Raw genomic sequence first — 13,933 nt, forward strand, 5'->3', positions numbered from 1 at the left:
AGCGGAGGGTCACACGTTAACCCCGCCCCATGCCAGGCAAACAACGCGGAGCGCTTCCACCGTCGGCGCTTGTCCCATCGGGCCGGAACGACCGGGCCGGTTCCACTTCGCCCCTGTTTACGCCACACAGCGCTCAAACGCATGCGCCGCGTGCACACAGTTAAACGCGAAAGCACCTTTGCAAGAACACCACCCCTGACATTAAACACATCAAACAGATTTAGCTCTGCCGTGGCAGAGCCTTCAAAAATAAGAAGAACTCATCAACGTTCCCCTCCACGGAAATCTTTAGTAAAAGGCGAAAGATTTGTGCGTGAATGAAGAGAAACCCGAGCTATACCTGGAAGCGCCTGAGCCTCCGTACACCTACTGGCGGCCTAAGACGCTGGCTGAGGGTAGAAGGCGCTGAGAGCTTCAGGATCGTCCCCGTTTCTTCTCTCCTGCTGCCTGGCACGGACTCCCCGCTTTGATGAAGACCTCCCTATGGGCTGGTGTCAAATCAGGGCGGGGCAGCTTCTGCCGAAGGTGAAAAGGGAAGAGGACATTACATGTACAAACTTGATATCCAAATTTATTAAAAGAAAAAAGGAGGGAAAACGGTGAATGGGCGAAAAAGGACAACCCCGAGTCGAACGACCCCAGATGTACCACGGGTCCCGAGCTACACTCGCCGTGTGTTACTCACAACGCACCGCCACATGGTAAGAGACACGCCGTCACGTGACGAGAAACACGCGCCACCCTAACGGGGTCTTTCAAACCCAAACCAGAAACACCTCCGTGTTTTTCCTGTCTCTTATCTTTCAAACGGTTTTAAGGAGGTGCACCGCTCCTGGAGGTACTGCAATACCAGGTCGATGCGTGGAGCGGACGGAGCAAGCTCCTCTTCCGTCTCCCTGTTCTAAAAATCAATTAATATGTAGTCCTCATATAGAGGACGTATCAGATATTAAACTGATAAGAACAGATACTACACTTGATCTTAGCCAAAAGGCCGAGAAGCGATAACCAGAAACCCGCACCTAGCGCGAGACCGGCCCCTCGCAAGCTCAAACCTACTGCACGGTAACAGCGGAGGGTCACACGTTAACCCCGCCCCATGCCAGGCAAACAACGCGGAGCGCTTCCACCGTCGGCGCTTGTCCCATCGGGCCGGAACGACCGGGCCGGTTCCACTTCGCCCCTGTTTACGCCACACAGCGCTCAACGCATGCGCCGCGTGCACACAGTTAAACGCGAAAGCACCTTTGCAAGAACACCACCCCCTGACATTAAACACATCAAACAGATTCAGCTCTGCCGTGGCAGAGCCTTCAAAAATAAGAAGAACTCGTCAACGTTCCCCTCCACGGAAATCTTTAGTAAAAGGCGAAAGATTTGTGCGTGAATGAAGAGAAACCCGAGCTATACCTGGAAGCGCCTGAGCCTCCGTACACCTACTGGCGGCCTAAGACGCTGGCTGAGGGTAGAAGGCGCTGAGAGCTTCAGGATCGTCCCCGTTTCTTCTCTCCTGCTGCCTGGCACGGACTCCCCGCTTTGATGAAGACCTCCCTATGGGCTGGTGTCAAATCAGGGCGGGGCAGCTTCTGCCGAAAGTGAAAAGGGAAGAGGACATTACATGTACAAACTTGATATCCAAATTTATTAAAAGAAAAAAGGAGGGAAAACGGTGAATGGGCGAAAAAGGACAACCCCGAGTCGAACGACCCCAGATGTACCACGGGTCCGAGCTACACTCGCCGTGTGTTACTCACAACGCACCGCCACATGGTAAGAGACACGCCGTCACGTGACGAGAAACACGCGCCACCCTAACGGGGTCTGTCAAACCCAAACCAGAAACACCTCCGTGTTTTTCCTGTCTCTTATCTTTCAAACGGTTTAAGGAGGTGCACCGCTCCTGGAGGTACTGCAATACCAGGTCGATGCGTGGAGCGGACGGAGCAAGCTCCTCTTCCGTCTCCCTGTTCTAAAAATCAATTTAATATGTAGTCCTCATATAGAGGACGTATCAGATATTAAACTGATAAGAACAGATACTACACTTGATCTTAGCCAAAAGGCCGAGAAGCGATAACCAGAAACCCGCACCTAGCGCGAGACCGGCCCCTCGCAAGCTCAAACCTACTGCACGGTAACAGCGGAGGGTCACACGTTAACCCCGCCCCATGCCAGGCAAACAACGCGGAGCGCTTCCACCGTCGGCGCTTGTCCCATCGGGCCGGAACGACCGGGCCGGTTCCACTTCGCCCCTGTTTACGCCACACAGCGCTCAACGCATGCGCCGCGTGCACACAGTTAAACGCGAAAGCACCTTTGCAAGAACACCACCCCCTGACATTAAACACATCAAACAGATTTCAGCTCTGCCGTGGCAGAGCCTTCAAAAATAAGAAGAACTCGTCAACGTTCCCCTCCACGGAAATCTTTAGTAAAAGGCGAAAGATTTGTGCGTGAATGAAGAGAAACCCGAGCTATACCTGGAAGCGCCTGAGCCTCCGTACACCTACTGGCGGCCTAAGACGCTGGCTGAGGGTAGAAGGCGCTGAGAGCTTCAGGATCGTCCCCGTTTCTTCTCTCCTGCTGCCTGGCACGGACTCCCCGCTTTGATGAAGACCTCCCTATGGGCTGGTGTCAAATCAGGGCGGGGCAGCTTCTGCCGAAGGTGAAAAGGGAAGAGGACATTACATGTACAAACTTGATATCCAAATTTATTAAAAGAAAAAAGGAGGGAAAACGGTGAATGGGCGAAAAAGGACAACCCCGAGTCGAACGACCCCAGATGTACCACGGGTCCGAGCTACACTCGCCGTGTGTTACTCACAACGCACCGCCACATGGTAAGAGACACGCCGTCACGTGACGAGAAACACGCGCCACCCTAACGGGGTCTTTCAAACCCAAACCAGAAACACCTCCGTGTTTTTCCTGTCTCTTATCTTTCAAACGGTTTAAGGAGGTGCACCGCTCCTGGAGGTACTGCAATACCAGGTCGATGCGTGGAGCGGACGGAGCAAGCTCCTCTTCCGTCTCCCTGTTCTAAAAATCAATTTAATATGTAGTCCTCATATAGAGGACGTATCAGATATTAAACTGATAAGAACAGATACTACACTTGATCTTAGCCAAAAGGCCGAGAAGCGATAACCAGAAACCCGCACCTAGCGCGAGACCGGCCCCTCGCAAGCTCAAACCTACTGCACGGTAACAGCGGAGGGTCACACGTTAACCCCGCCCCATGCCAGGCAAACAACGCGGAGCGCTTCCACCGTCGGCGCTTGTCCCATCGGGCCGGAACGACCGGGCCGGTTCCACTTCGCCCCTGTTTACGCCACACAGCGCTCAACGCATGCGCCGCGTGCACACAGTTAAACGCGAAAGCACCTTTGCAAGAACACCACCCCCTGACATTAAACACATCAAACAGATTTAGCTCTGCCGTGGCAGAGCCTTCAAAAATAAGAAGAACTCGTCAACGTTCCCCTCCACGGAAATCTTTAGTAAAAGGCGAAAGATTTGTGCGTGAATGAAGAGAAACCCGAGCTATACCTGGAAGCGCCTGAGCCTCCGTACACCTACTGGCGGCCTAAGACGCTGGCTGAGGGTAGAAGGCGCTGAGAGCTTCAGGATCGTCCCCGTTTCTTCTCTCCTGCTGCCTGGCACGGACTCCCCGCTTTGATGAAGACCTCCCTATGGGCTGGTGTCAAATCAGGGCGGGGCAGCTTCTGCCGAAGGTGAAAAGGGAAGAGGACATTACATGTACAAACTTGATATCCAAATTTATTAAAAGAAAAAAGGAGGGAAAACGGTGAATGGGCGAAAAAGGACAACCCCGAGTCGAACGACCCCAGATGTACCACGGGTCCGAGCTACACTCGCCGTGTGTTACTCACAACGCACCGCCACATGGTAAGAGACACGCCGTCACGTGACGAGAAACACGCGCCACCCTAACGGGGTCTTTCAAACCCAAACCAGAAACACCTCCGTGTTTTTCCTGTCTCTTATCTTTCAAACGGTTTAAGGAGGTGCACCGCTCCTGGAGGTACTGCAATACCAGGTCGATGCGTGGAGCGGACGGAGCAAGCTCCTCTTCCGTCTCCCTGTTCTAAAAATCAATTTAATATGTAGTCCTCATATAGAGGACGTATCAGATATTAAACTGATAAGAACAGATACTACACTTGATCTTAGCCAAAAGGCCGAGAAGCGATAACCAGAAACCCGCACCTAGCGCGAGACCGGCCCCTCGCAAGCTCAAACCTACTGCACGGTAACAGCGGAGGGTCACACGTTAACCCCGCCCCATGCCAGGCAAACAACGCGGAGCGCTTCCACCGTCGGCGCTTGTCCCATCGGGCCGGAACGACCGGGCCGGTTCCACTTCGCCCCTGTTTACGCCACACAGCGCTCAACGCATGCGCCGCGTGCACACAGTTAAACGCGAAAGCACCTTTGCAAGAACACCACCCCCTGACATTAAACACATCAAACAGATTTCAGCTCTGCCGTGGCAGAGCCTTCAAAAATAAGAAGAACTCGTCAACGTTCCCCTCCACGGAAATCTTTAGTAAAAGGCGAAAGATTTGTGCGTGAATGAAGAGAAACCCGAGCTATACCTGGAAGCGCCTGAGCCTCCGTACACCTACTGGCGGCCTAAGACGCTGGCTGAGGGTAGAAGGCGCTGAGAGCTTCAGGATCGTCCCCGTTTCTTCTCTCCTGCTGCCTGGCACGGACTCCCCGCTTTGATGAAGACCTCCCTATGGGCTGGTGTCAAATCAGGGCGGGGCAGCTTCTGCCGAAAGTGAAAAGGGAAGAGGACATTACATGTACAAACTTGATATCCAAATTTATTAAAAGAAAAAAGGAGGGAAAACGGTGAATGGGCGAAAAAGGACAACCCCGAGTCGAACGACCCCAGATGTACCACGGGTCCGAGCTACACTCGCCGTGTGTTACTCACAACGCACCGCCACATGGTAAGAGACACGCCGTCACGTGACGAGAAACACACGCCACCCTAACGGGGTCTTTCAAACCCAAACCAGAAACACCTCCGTGTTTTTCCTGTCTCTTATCTTTCAAACGGTTTAAGGAGGTGCACCGCTCCTGGAGGTACTGCAATACCAGGTCGATGCGTGGAGCGGACGGAGCAAGCTCCTCTTCCGTCTCCCTGTTCTAAAAATCAATTTAATATGTAGTCCTCATATAGAGGACGTATCAGATATTAAACTGATAAGAACAGATACTACACTTGATCTTAGCCAAAAGGCCGAGAAGCGATAACCAGAAACCCGCACCTAGCGCGAGACCGGCCCCTCGCAAGCTCAAACCTACTGCACGGTAACAGCGGAGGGTCACACGTTAACCCCGCCCCATGCCAGGCAAACAACGCGGAGCGCTTCCACCGTCGGCGCTTGTCCCATCGGGCCGGAACGACCGGGCCGGTTCCACTTCGCCCCTGTTTACGCCACACAGCGCTCAATGCATGCGCCGCGTGCACACAGTTAAACGCGAAAGCACCTTTGCAAGAACACCACCCCCTGACATTAAACACATCAAACAGATTCAGCTCTGCCGTGGCAGAGCCTTCAAAAATAAGAAGAACTCGTCAACGTTCCCCTCCACGGAAATCTTTAGTAAAAGGCGAAAGATTTGTGCGTGAATGAAGAGAAACCCGAGCTATACCTGGAAGCGCCTGAGCCTCCGTACACCTACTGGCGGCCTAAGACGCTGGCTGAGGGTAGAAGGCGCTGAGAGCTTCAGGATCGTCCCCGTTTCTTCTCTCCTGCTGCCTGGCACGGACTCCCCGCTTTGATGAAGACCTCCCTATGGGCTGGTGTCAAATCAGGGCGGGGCAGCTTCTGCCGAAGGTGAAAAGGGAAGAGGACATTACATGTACAAACTTGATATCCAAATTTATTAAAAGAAAAAAGGAGGGAAAACGGTGAATGGGCGAAAAAGGACAACCCCGAGTCGAACGACCCCAGATGTACCACGGGTCCGAGCTACACTCGCCGTGTGTTACTCACAACGCACCGCCACATGGTAAGAGACACGCCGTCACGTGACGAGAAACACGCGCCACCCTAACGGGGTCTTTCAAACCCAAACCAGAAACACCTCCGTGTTTTTCCTGTCTCTTATCTTTCAAACGGTTTAAGGAGGTGCACCGCTCCTGGAGGTACTGCAATACCAGGTCGATGCGTGGAGCGGACGGAGCAAGCTCCTCTTCCGTCTCCCTGTTCTAAAAATCAATTTAATATGTAGTCCTCATATAGAGGACGTATCAGATATTAAACTGATAAGAACAGATACTACACTTGATCTTAGCCAAAAGGCCGAGAAGCGATAACCAGAAACCCGCACCTAGCGCGAGACCGGCCCCTCGCAAGCTCAAACCTACTGCACGGTAACAGCGGAGGGTCACACGTTAACCCCGCCCCATGCCAGGCAAACAACGCGGAGCGCTTCCACCGTCGGCGCTTGTCCCATCGGGCCGGAACGACCGGGCCGGTTCCACTTCGCCCCTGTTTACGCCACACAGCGCTCAATGCATGCGCCGCGTGCACACAGTTAAACGCGAAAGCACCTTTGCAAGAACACCACCCCCTGACATTAAACACATCAAACAGATTCAGCTCTGCCGTGGCAGAGCCTTCAAAAATAAGAAGAACTCGTCAACGTTCCCCTCCACGGAAATCTTTAGTAAAAGGCGAAAGATTTGTGCGTGAATGAAGAGAAACCCGAGCTATACCTGGAAGCGCCTGAGCCTCCGTACACCTACTGGCGGCCTAAGACGCTGGCTGAGGGTAGAAGGCGCTGAGAGCTTCAGGATCGTCCCCGTTTCTTCTCTCCTGCTGCCTGGCACGGACTCCCCGCTTTGATGAAGACCTCCCTATGGGCTGGTGTCAAATCAGGGCGGGGCAGCTTCTGCCGAAAGTGAAAAGGGAAGAGGACATTACATGTACAAACTTGATATCCAAATTTATTAAAAGAAAAAAGGAGGGAAAACGGTGAATGGGCGAAAAAGGACAACCCCGAGTCGAACGACCCCAGATGTACCACGGGTCCGAGCTACACTCGCCGTGTGTTACTCACAACGCACCGCCACATGGTAAGAGACACGCCGTCACGTGACGAGAAACACACGCCACCCTAACGGGGTCTGTCAAACCCAAACCAGAAACACCTCCGTGTTTTTCCTGTCTCTTATCTTTCAAACGGTTTAAGGAGGTGCACCGCTCCTGGAGGTACTGCAATACCAGGTCGATGCGTGGAGCGGACGGAGCAAGCTCCTCTTCCGTCTCCCTGTTCTAAAAATCAATTTAATATGTAGTCCTCATATAGAGGACGTATCAGATATTAAACTGATAAGAACAGATACTACACTTGATCTTAGCCAAAAGGCCGAGAAGCGATAACCAGAAACCCGCACCTAGCGCGAGACCGGCCCCTCGCAAGCTCAAACCTACTGCACGGTAACAGCGGAGGGTCACACGTTAACCCCGCCCCATGCCAGGCAAACAACGCGGAGCGCTTCCACCGTCGGCGCTTGTCCCATCGGGCCGGAACGACCGGGCCGGTTCCACTTCGCCCCTGTTTACGCCACACAGCGCTCAATGCATGCGCCGCGTGCACACAGTTAAACGCGAAAGCACCTTTGCAAGAACACCACCCCCTGACATTAAACACATCAAACAGATTCAGCTCTGCCGTGGCAGAGCCTTCAAAAATAAGAAGAACTCGTCAACGTTCCCCTCCACGGAAATCTTTAGTAAAAGGCGAAAGATTTGTGCGTGAATGAAGAGAAACCCGAGCTATACCTGGAAGCGCCTGAGCCTCCGTACACCTACTGGCGGCCTAAGACGCTGGCTGAGGGTAGAAGGCGCTGAGAGCTTCAGGATCGTCCCCGTTTCTTCTCTCCTGCTGCCTGGCACGGACTCCCCGCTTTGATGAAGACCTCCCTATGGGCTGGTGTCAAATCAGGGCGGGGCAGCTTCTGCCGAAAGTGAAAAGGGAAGAGGACATTACATGTACAAACTTGATATCCAAATTTATTAAAAGAAAAAAGGAGGGAAAACGGTGAATGGGCGAAAAAGGACAACCCCGAGTCGAACGACCCCAGATGTACCACGGGTCCGAGCTACACTCGCCGTGTGTTACTCACAACGCACCGCCACATGGTAAGAGACACGCCGTCACGTGACGAGAAACACGCGCCACCCTAACGGGGTCTTTCAAACCCAAACCAGAAACACCTCCGTGTTTTTCCTGTCTCTTATCTTTCAAACGGTTTAAGGAGGTGCACCGCTCCTGGAGGTACTGCAATACCAGGTCGATGCGTGGAGCGGACGGAGCAAGCTCCTCTTCCGTCTCCCTGTTCTAAAAATCAATTTAATATGTAGTCCTCATATAGAGGACGTATCAGATATTAAACTGATAAGAACAGATACTACACTTGATCTTAGCCAAAAGGCCGAGAAGCGATAACCAGAAACCCGCACCTAGCGCGAGACCGGCCCCTCGCAAGCTCAAACCTACTGCACGGTAACAGCGGAGGGTCACACGTTAACCCCGCCCCATGCCAGGCAAACAACGCGGAGCGCTTCCACCGTCGGCGCTTGTCCCATCGGGCCGGAACGACCGGGCCGGTTCCACTTCGCCCCTGTTTACGCCACACAGCGCTCAATGCATGCGCCGCGTGCACACAGTTAAACGCGAAAGCACCTTTGCAAGAACACCACCCCCTGACATTAAACACATCAAACAGATTCAGCTCTGCCGTGGCAGAGCCTTCAAAAATAAGAAGAACTCGTCAACGTTCCCCTCCACGGAAATCTTTAGTAAAAGGCGAAAGATTTGTGCGTGAATGAAGAGAAACCCGAGCTATACCTGGAAGCGCCTGAGCCTCCGTACACCTACTGGCGGCCTAAGACGCTGGCTGAGGGTAGAAGGCGCTGAGAGCTTCAGGATCGTCCCCGTTTCTTCTCTCCTGCTGCCTGGCACGGACTCCCCGCTTTGATGAAGACCTCCCTATGGGCTGGTGTCAAATCAGGGCGGGGCAGCTTCTGCCGAAAGTGAAAAGGGAAGAGGACATTACATGTACAAACTTGATATCCAAATTTATTAAAAGAAAAAAGGAGGGAAAACGGTGAATGGGCGAAAAAGGACAACCCCGAGTCGAACGACCCCAGATGTACCACGGGTCCGAGCTACACTCGCCGTGTGTTACTCACAACGCACCGCCACATGGTAAGAGACACGCCGTCACGTGACGAGAAACACACGCCACCCTAACGGGGTCTGTCAAACCCAAACCAGAAACACCTCCGTGTTTTTCCTGTCTCTTATCTTTCAAACGGTTTAAGGAGGTGCACCGCTCCTGGAGGTACTGCAATACCAGGTCGATGCGTGGAGCGGACGGAGCAAGCTCCTCTTCCGTCTCCCTGTTCTAAAAATCAATTTAATATGTAGTCCTCATATAGAGGACGTATCAGATATTAAACTGATAAGAACAGATACTACACTTGATCTTAGCCAAAAGGCCGAGAAGCGATAACCAGAAACCCGCACCTAGCGCGAGACCGGCCCCTCGCAAGCTCAAACCTACTGCACGGTAACAGCGGAGGGTCACACGTTAACCCCGCCCCATGCCAGGCAAACAACGCGGAGCGCTTCCACCGTCGGCGCTTGTCCCATCGGGCCGGAACGACCGGGCCGGTTCCACTTCGCCCCTGTTTACGCCACACAGCGCTCAATGCATGCGCCGCGTGCACACAGTTAAACGCGAAAGCACCTTTGCAAGAACACCACCCCCTGACATTAAACACATCAAACAGATTCAGCTCTGCCGTGGCAGAGCCTTCAAAAATAAGAAGAACTCGTCAACGTTCCCCTCCACGGAAATCTTTAGTAAAAGGCGAAAGATTTGTGCGTGAATGAAGAGAAACCCGAGCTATACCTGGAAGCGCCTGAGCCTCCGTACACCTACTGGCGGCCTAAGACGCTGGCTGAGGGTAGAAGGCGCTGAGAGCTTCAGGATCGTCCCCGTTTCTTCTCTCCTGCTGCCTGGCACGGACTCCCCGCTTTGATGAAGACCTCCCTATGGGCTGGTGTCAAATCAGGGCGGGGCAGCTTCTGCCGAAAGTGAAAAGGGAAGAGGACATTACATGTACAAACTTGATATCCAAATTTATTAAAAGAAAAAAGGAGGGAAAACGGTGAATGGGCGAAAAAGGACAACCCCGAGTCGAACGACCCCAGATGTACCACGGGTCCGAGCTACACTCGCCGTGTGTTACTCACAACGCACCGCCACATGGTAAGAGACACGCCGTCACGTGACGAGAAACACACGCCACCCTAACGGGGTCTGTCAAACCCAAACCAGAAACACCTCCGTGTTTTTCCTGTCTCTTATCTTTCAAACGGTTTAAGGAGGTGCACCGCTCCTGGAGGTACTGCAATACCAGGTCGATGCGTGGAGCGGACGGAGCAAGCTCCTCTTCCGTCTCCCTGTTCTAAAAATCAATTTAATATGTAGTCCTCATATAGAGGACGTATCAGATATTAAACTGATAAGAACAGATTTTTTCTTTTGAAAGTATTTTATTGTCACCATTCCTATAATTCATACACATACAATTGCATTCTTCACATGAACATAAAAATCTCACATAAAACACACAGTTTTTACATTTTGATTATTTCATTGGTAAAAACACCCTTTTAAAAACACTCACACATAAAAGAAAAAAAACAAAAATAAATAAGCTTTGTTTAAAAGGTTTTCTCAATGATTTTCTAAAAGATTTTTCTCAAGAAGTGTGTGTTTAAAAGTTCATGTAAAAACACTGTGTAGGTTTAAAAAACATGCAACATATAAAACAACATATTTCTTAAAAGCCAATAAATACATTAAAAGGCGTGTTAATATGCAATAAAAGGGTCTCCGTTGTCCAGGACCGGGGTGAGCCTCTATCAAGCTGGCTCCACCCTGATCCCCAGAAGTCGCCAGGCTGCTGATTATCTCTTCCAGCGGAGATCCTCGCTCCATGCCCGCTGCTCCACCCTTTGTGTTGTCACGTTCTCTTTGGGGGGGCATCTACGGGAGCCAGGGACCGTGGTGGTTTGGACCCCCCTACGTGTGGCCCCGGCCCCCTCCTCCGAATGGCGACGTTCGGTGCCACCTGCAGCGAGGATGTTACCAGCTGATAGATGGCATGCAGTGGCACCGTCACGCGCTTTCCCACCAGCAGGTTGCGGGCGGTCCACAAGGCGGCTTTCACGCTGTTTAGGGTGAGCCAGAGCGCAGTGAATTCTTCTGCTGGTAACTTTTCGGTGCCCTGGCCCACCCCGTTCACCGCTAGCCGGTAAACCAGCGGGTGGACCGCCCCTGCCGGCAGGCTCGGGCATTGCAGGGGGCCGATCATGCCCCACAGGTCCCTCGCCACGCTGCACTCCCAGAGCACATGCCGCACGGTCTCGGGTTCGCCACACCCGGGCCGCGGGCAGATCGGGTTTGTCCCCATGCCCCGGGAGTGCATCACGGCCCTGACCGGGAGGATCTCATGGGCAGCCAACCAGCACAGGTCTTTGTGCTTGTTCTGGAGAGCAGGGTGGGCTGCGTTCTTCCAAACTTGTTTGGCCTCACTTAGTGTGAGGCCGGGAACAGGGCTCACTTCTTCCCGGTCCTGTACAAGAGAGACCATAGACTTTGCATTAGTTAAAATGGTGACATTTTCTTTTTCTAAAAAATATTTCCTTAAAAATTTCTTAATAAAACCATATTCTGGTGGCAGGGTAAAAGACACGGGGGTTCTAAGATCTGGGGTTAAAATGCGTAAACTTTGCAGGTAAGACCCCATCCAGAACCTCGCCATGGCTGCCGTCTTGTTGTCTCTGGATGGGGTCATTGCATACTGCACGTGCAGGGCGATGAACTTGCTTCCTAAAAACAGGTGGGGGTCTGGGAGCCCCTTCCCTCCGTTTTCTGGCCTCTTCTTTACCACCTCCCGTCGCAGACGCTCCCATTTGGACCCCCACAGGAAGTAAAACACCGCCCTCTCTAGATCTAAAAGAAAAAAACGTGGAGGACTAAAAACAGAACAAAGGAGTAAAAGCAAGGGTAAAACAACAGCTTTTATTATTAAAATCTTGCCCTCCATTGTCATCTGTCGCAGTCCCCAAAACCCCAGTCTTTGCTTCACTTTCCCTATCATGTCAGTCCAGTTGCCCCGTCCACCACCCTCCTCGTCAAATTTGATCCCTAAAATCCTCATGTCTTTCTCTTTAAAATCCAAGTCCAGGTTCGTCTGTATGTGCCCCCATGGCCCAAAGAGCTGGGCCTCGGACTTGCTCCTATTGAGCTTAGCGCCCGAGGCCCTTCCATACCAGTCAGTCAAGTCCAGTGCTCTTTGGGCCGATAAAACGTCCGAACATAAAAGCGTGACGTCGTCCATGTACAGAGAACAGGTCGCCGTCAGTCCACCTGGCAAGTCTAGTCCTTTGATCCATTTATCCTTTCTCAATATCTGCGCCAGCGGCTCGATGCAAGCAACGAACAGGAGTGGAGATAAAGAACACCCCTGACGGACGCCAGAGCGAATATTTATCGCTTTTGTGAGGTGCCCATTTACCATAATTCTGCTGCTGATGTCCCGATACAGCAGCCCCACCCATTCTATAAACCTCCCTGGGAATCCCATCTTTTGCAGAACCTGAAACAGGAACTGGTGCGAGACCCGATCAAAGGCTTTCTCAAAATCTAAATTTAGTACTAAAAGCCGAATGTTTCTGTCTCTCGCAAAACAGATGGCGTCTCGGATCAGCACTAGGCTGTCCGTGATCTTCCTTCCAGGAACGGCGCAGGTTTGATCCGGGTGGATCACGTCCTCTAAAACCGTCGACATTCGTCTTGATAAAACTTTGCTAAAAAGTTTACAATCCACGTTTAAAAGAGTAATTGGTCTCCAGTTTCTTATGTCAGTCTTGTCCCCTTTCTTATGCAGCAAAGAAACTATCCCTATTCTAAAACTGTCCGGGAGTCTGTCAAGTCTTTCAAATTCTTTAAAAACAGTCAGTATGTCGTTTGATAAAATGTCCCAGAAGGTGTCATAAAATTCCACGGGGAGTCCATCCTCTCCCGGGGATTTGCCCTTTTTAAAACCTTTAAGACACTTTTGAATTTCTAAGACTGTAAAATCATCTGTTAAAACATCATGACTGTTTACTTTTTTATCTATAAAATTCAAGACTTCATCCATTGCTCCTTTATGCACATTCTTTTCCCCATATAAATTCCTATAGAACTCTCCTACCATATTTAAAATTTCTTTGTTATTTTCTCCCTCCCTGTCTTCTTCTTTCAATTTTATAATTTTCCCACCCCTTGCTAAAATTTTCTTAAAAAAATATCTCGTGCATTTTTCTCCCTCTTCGACTTCCTGCTCTTTGCTTCTTAAAATAATTCCTTTGCTTATTATTTCAGATAAAACTGACATTTCTCTTTTTACCTGTTTGATTTCTTCATTAAAATCCAGACCGTGGTTTAAAAGGTTAAAATATCTCTGTAGTCTTTTTTGCAGCCCCCCCATGCACCTCCTCTCTCTATTCTTTTTATCTTGCCCAGCTTTCTTAAAAAAGTCTTTTGTCCGTCTTTTCACCATCTCCCACCACTGTGCCCGTGAATCGTAGCAGTCCTGAAGGGTCTGCCAGAAGCTGTACTGCTCCCTGTAGCTTTTAACAATCTCTTCATCTTGCAACAAGGAGCAGTTCAGCTTCCACAGCCCTCCCCCTATCGTCACACCTGTGGGAAAGGACAGGGTGCAGGATAGCATGACGTGATCAGAAAAGAATAGAGGAATCAATGTAGCATCTGTAGGCGGGCAGTCTCTTGTAAAAATGTAGTCAATTCGGGAGGCCCGGGCTC

The 13,933-nt window shown here is 51.3% G+C and overlaps 19 non-coding genes and 1 pseudogene across 19 annotated transcripts; all 20 read right to left on the reverse strand.

Annotated features, from left to right (window-relative positions):
• Positions 1-222: 222 nt before the first annotated feature.
• Positions 223-337, reverse strand: LOC118798471. The gene has a single exon (XR_005006047.1). It is a non-coding gene; the product is annotated as a U5 spliceosomal RNA (small nuclear RNA).
• Positions 338-816: 479 nt separating this feature from the next.
• Positions 817-1,006, reverse strand: LOC118798453. Its single transcript, XR_005006033.1, has one exon. It is a non-coding gene; the product is annotated as a U2 spliceosomal RNA (small nuclear RNA).
• Positions 1,007-1,292: 286 nt separating this feature from the next.
• Positions 1,293-1,407, reverse strand: LOC118798475. The gene has a single exon (XR_005006051.1). It is a non-coding gene; the product is annotated as a U5 spliceosomal RNA (small nuclear RNA).
• A 477-nt stretch (positions 1,408-1,884) lies between these two features.
• On the reverse strand, positions 1,885-2,075 carry LOC118798486. Its single transcript, XR_005006061.1, has one exon. It is a non-coding gene; the product is annotated as a U2 spliceosomal RNA (small nuclear RNA).
• Positions 2,076-2,362: 287 nt separating this feature from the next.
• LOC118798476 lies at positions 2,363-2,477 on the reverse strand. Its single transcript, XR_005006052.1, has one exon. It is a non-coding gene; the product is annotated as a U5 spliceosomal RNA (small nuclear RNA).
• A 477-nt stretch (positions 2,478-2,954) lies between these two features.
• LOC118798439 lies at positions 2,955-3,145 on the reverse strand. Its single transcript, XR_005006020.1, has one exon. It is a non-coding gene; the product is annotated as a U2 spliceosomal RNA (small nuclear RNA).
• Positions 3,146-3,431: 286 nt separating this feature from the next.
• On the reverse strand, positions 3,432-3,546 carry LOC118798477. The gene has a single exon (XR_005006053.1). It is a non-coding gene; the product is annotated as a U5 spliceosomal RNA (small nuclear RNA).
• Positions 3,547-4,023: 477 nt separating this feature from the next.
• LOC118798441 lies at positions 4,024-4,214 on the reverse strand. The gene has a single exon (XR_005006022.1). It is a non-coding gene; the product is annotated as a U2 spliceosomal RNA (small nuclear RNA).
• A 287-nt stretch (positions 4,215-4,501) lies between these two features.
• Positions 4,502-4,616, reverse strand: LOC118798478. The gene has a single exon (XR_005006054.1). It is a non-coding gene; the product is annotated as a U5 spliceosomal RNA (small nuclear RNA).
• A 477-nt stretch (positions 4,617-5,093) lies between these two features.
• LOC118798442 lies at positions 5,094-5,284 on the reverse strand. Its single transcript, XR_005006023.1, has one exon. It is a non-coding gene; the product is annotated as a U2 spliceosomal RNA (small nuclear RNA).
• Positions 5,285-5,570: 286 nt separating this feature from the next.
• LOC118798479 lies at positions 5,571-5,685 on the reverse strand. The gene has a single exon (XR_005006055.1). It is a non-coding gene; the product is annotated as a U5 spliceosomal RNA (small nuclear RNA).
• A 477-nt stretch (positions 5,686-6,162) lies between these two features.
• LOC118798443 lies at positions 6,163-6,353 on the reverse strand. Its single transcript, XR_005006024.1, has one exon. It is a non-coding gene; the product is annotated as a U2 spliceosomal RNA (small nuclear RNA).
• Positions 6,354-6,639: 286 nt separating this feature from the next.
• On the reverse strand, positions 6,640-6,754 carry LOC118798481. Its single transcript, XR_005006056.1, has one exon. It is a non-coding gene; the product is annotated as a U5 spliceosomal RNA (small nuclear RNA).
• A 477-nt stretch (positions 6,755-7,231) lies between these two features.
• Positions 7,232-7,422, reverse strand: LOC118798444. The gene has a single exon (XR_005006025.1). It is a non-coding gene; the product is annotated as a U2 spliceosomal RNA (small nuclear RNA).
• A 286-nt stretch (positions 7,423-7,708) lies between these two features.
• Positions 7,709-7,823, reverse strand: LOC118798482. The gene has a single exon (XR_005006057.1). It is a non-coding gene; the product is annotated as a U5 spliceosomal RNA (small nuclear RNA).
• Positions 7,824-8,300: 477 nt separating this feature from the next.
• On the reverse strand, positions 8,301-8,491 carry LOC118798445. The gene has a single exon (XR_005006026.1). It is a non-coding gene; the product is annotated as a U2 spliceosomal RNA (small nuclear RNA).
• A 286-nt stretch (positions 8,492-8,777) lies between these two features.
• On the reverse strand, positions 8,778-8,892 carry LOC118798483. The gene has a single exon (XR_005006058.1). It is a non-coding gene; the product is annotated as a U5 spliceosomal RNA (small nuclear RNA).
• A 477-nt stretch (positions 8,893-9,369) lies between these two features.
• Positions 9,370-9,560, reverse strand: LOC118798446. The gene has a single exon (XR_005006027.1). It is a non-coding gene; the product is annotated as a U2 spliceosomal RNA (small nuclear RNA).
• Positions 9,561-9,846: 286 nt separating this feature from the next.
• LOC118798484 lies at positions 9,847-9,961 on the reverse strand. Its single transcript, XR_005006059.1, has one exon. It is a non-coding gene; the product is annotated as a U5 spliceosomal RNA (small nuclear RNA).
• Positions 9,962-10,438: 477 nt separating this feature from the next.
• Positions 10,439-10,610, reverse strand: LOC118798459 (annotated as a pseudogene).
• Between the last annotated feature and the right edge of the window lie 3,323 nt (positions 10,611-13,933).

Source organism: Colossoma macropomum, unplaced genomic scaffold (genome assembly GCF_904425465.1).
Source record: "Colossoma macropomum unplaced genomic scaffold, Colossoma_macropomum, whole genome shotgun sequence".
NCBI classification, from domain to species: domain Eukaryota; kingdom Metazoa; phylum Chordata; class Actinopteri; order Characiformes; family Serrasalmidae; genus Colossoma; species Colossoma macropomum.